This window comes from Aythya fuligula, chromosome 12 (genome assembly GCF_009819795.1).
Source record: "Aythya fuligula isolate bAytFul2 chromosome 12, bAytFul2.pri, whole genome shotgun sequence".
Taxonomy (NCBI): Eukaryota; Metazoa; Chordata; class Aves; order Anseriformes; family Anatidae; genus Aythya; species Aythya fuligula.
Genome location: NC_045570.1, coordinates 1,563,741 through 1,567,408, shown reverse-complemented (window position 1 = coordinate 1,567,408; position 3,668 = coordinate 1,563,741).

The window sequence follows — 3,668 nt, the reverse complement described above, 5'->3', positions numbered from 1 at the left end:
AGAACTGGCCTGGCACCACCAACAAGACAGTATAAACACATGGATATATACAATAACAGACTTTGAGTTGCATCTTCTAGTTGTTTTGGAGCTTTGTGCTTTAAGCTTTCTTACAGGAGGATTAGAGGCTTGCTTTTAAAGAAACAGAGGGTCTGGTAAGAGGTATTCTTTTAGTCTTGGGAGTCCAGAAGCTCCTCTTTAAAAAATGCCAAACGCTGCAAGGCCAGTAAGGCTGAAAAACCCTGCATTATTCTGCCATAGAGAAAAAGTTTAACTCCACCAGAAACTCTACTCAACAATGTAAGGAGAAAAAATGGAGAATAACTCCCACATTTAAAACTATGAGAGATGTTTGGGGAGGTTAGACTGTAAATGCGTTAACCGAACTGGAATTTTTCCAGGACTTTGGGACTAATATCCGTACTCTTATGGAAAGTGCTTGGGATAATGACTACAGGTACCTGAGGCCTCGGTGCTGTATTCGGTGCTGGCTAATTGAATTGAGTAGGCGTACAGGCCTGATAAAACCAAAGGGAGGTTGGGTAGGGAGAGGGAAGAAGGTGAAAAAGAAAGCAAAGCCATGAGACTGCAGTATCCTGGTAATTAGCCTAAACAAAGGCTGCAGATCCTGCCGCACAATGGCTGAGAGCGCTGAGAGAGGAGTGAGTACACCCAGCCTGCTGTAGCCTGGCTGCTGCCCCTCACAGCTCGCTCCCTCCATGCGCCCAGGAGAGTAAGCCTGGCTCAGCTGTGGTCTCTGTGGCCTGTACAGCCTTCAGCAGTGCCAGGGCATGTCCCACATCCTGCAGGTCCCATAAAATGGATCTGGCAGCTGCCCACTGGTGACAGCCACACCAGGAGCTCTGCGGAGCTTTCCCTCAGTGGGGCCTGGTCACCAGACAGATTACATGGTCTCATTGCCTGCCTGAAGGTGCCAGGGGAAGGCTTGGGACCACCCCACTTTCACCCTGCGTCTCATGGAGGTTTTAGAAGTCTCTTCACACTTCCTTGCCCTTTTTTAATATAAACACAAAGTCCTCTATGGAGAGAGCAGATGAGAGAACAGCCTTTTCCTGGTTGTGTTGTTTTGTGTGGAAAACCACAACTCCAACCCTTTTGTTTTTGCTGGCATGCAGCTTGCCCCATGATGGTGTTGGTACTGCTCAGTGTGCACCGACAGGGCTGCAGCTCCATGCCACAGCCCTGCTAGCAGCTCTTGGAAATGTATGCTGCATATGTCCTCTGAAGTGAACCACAAAGTCACGTCTGCAGCCCAACCTGTGACAAAATGAGTAACATGAGCCTGGTGATCAGACCTAGGAGTAATGAGATGCACCACCTACATTCATGAGGTATAATAAGACACCCAGTAAAGTTTAAACATCACATCTCCCTTCCTGACAATATTGGTGTGTCAGAGTTGGGGTAAAACTGTTTTGAATAAAAAATAAAATATGTCTAAAGTATTAAAAGAAAAAAGCTTAGCGCCTGCACACACAAAAGCAATGATCTAAGGGAAATCACCAGTTGCTGTTCTGTGAGGTATAAAAATAAACCCTTGTCTCTTTTACTTTTACATCCACTGACAAGTGACTATATTAGCATTAAGTGAAAAAGCAGATGAAAAGTAATGTCTTTTATTTAGCTCCTACCTGAAACATATTTAAGTTTTCTGCAGCAAGTGAGATTGTGCATAGGGGTTTGAAATCATGTAATAAGATGCTGTGTGACGTTATCTGTCCACCAAGCAGTCACTCCAGGAAGTAAGATTGCCACTAAATCTTGGAAGTGAAGTTAATGCAAATAACTTCACGCTTATTTTTTTTCTTTTTCTTTTCTCTCTCTTTTTTTTTTTTTTTTTCCTAACCTTGTCAGCGTGTCTATAAGATTGTGTACTCCAAGGAAACCTGCTAGGATACCTGCCCATCAACTAGTCTAACATACTTCTCTCATTTTTAATATGCCAAAAATGTTGAGCCATGTATTGTTTCTAAATGAAGCACATGTGTGCTGCAGAGTAGAAACAGAAATGTGCTGATACAGGAAACTCAACTTGTTTGTTAGCAGTGATATTGGAAAAAATCCATCTCTCCTAGCAGGACAATCTCATCATATTAAAAGTTATGGATTTCTTGCTTAAGCATTCTACACTAGCTGCAGAGCTGTATAAACTTGCTTCTGCTTATCAAGCGAGCCAACAATACACAAAAAGAAAATTTAACATCTTTTAACATTTCTGCCTTCACATGGGAGTTCTCATGAAATGAGTTCTTCAATTATCCTGATGGATCTGTTTAGTGAGTTGGTACTGTTTCCTGGCTTATAAAAGCCAGTGCATTACTATGCAATATTGTGTATGTGGTATTGAAATGAGATCAACATCATTGCTTTACTACATTTTAAGCAGAAGTTAGCACATGTTATAAAAATTATAAAGACTTCAGAGTCAGAAATTCTAGCAATGTATTTTAAAACCTATACTGTTTTTGCTGGCAAAGTATCAGAAGTATGTGAAAAATGAACTATTGGTGGCTTCTTTCTTAAATAACTAATGAGGATTAACCAATATTGAGCAATGATTAATCAGAGGATATGTTTTATTTTCCTTTACCTTAGATAACAGAGGACATGTGGTTTACAAATGATAAACATACCAAAGTAAAATTATTAATTTCCAAATAAAGTTGCAACATTACTCTTATGTGTAGAAGATAATATATAGCCCTGTATATGAAATTCACTTCAGGAAAAACTTCATTGACTAGAGCTGAGATTAACTGCATGTGACATCCAAGAATGTTTCAGAGCATCATTTATTGGATTGACTGTGTTGTACAAATATGCAAAATATTTACATCTTTAGTTCTCCAAATTGTGAAGCTGTTAAGATCTGTCTGTGAAACGAAGTTCTAACAAGCCAGTTTGTAGGTGTTCCCTCTGAACCCACCATCCTCAGCTCAGTCTGTATGTTTGGGCATTTGCGTTTATGTGCATGTGTGTATGCATGCACAGATTTTCAGTCCTTACACTGTAAAAAACTTTGGAATTGTTTGACCCTGTAAACACAAAATTCATGTATCTCACCCTGGGACAAATGCATTCGTTTTAAAAGCAGCATATGGGCAGCCTTGGACTGATGTTAGTTTATTGTCATTGCTTGATAACGTTTAATGGAAAAGATACAAGAGTGCCAAAGAATTTTAATTATTTTTGTGATAAAGTTATATGTTTGGCCTTGAAAAAGTGGAGATAATGCTGGGATTCATTATTATTCCCAGTGTGTTTAAACAGACGACACAGAATGCAAACAAAAGCAGATGAAATTTGAAAAGTATTATCAATATTGCAGATAGCAGATGCCCTTTCCAATCAGAACAAGCATATCTTCTATAGCAACTTTATGGTTGAGTAGTTTATTCATTTCTATTAGAAGGTTGTACGTTTCTAAAATATGTAGATGGTATCTAGAAAACCAACCAACCAGTAGGGTCATTTTGCTTGTTTTCCTAAATTTATTATTTCACTTTTGCAGGCTTGATCTGAGGTGCATTAACATGGGAGTGAAATCTTATTGTGTCAAATCCTATCTTGTATATGACCTTTCATGTGTTTTGCTGTGGTTCTGAGAGGGAAATGCTAAGAGGTGTCTATCCTGCAGGGTTTTGCTA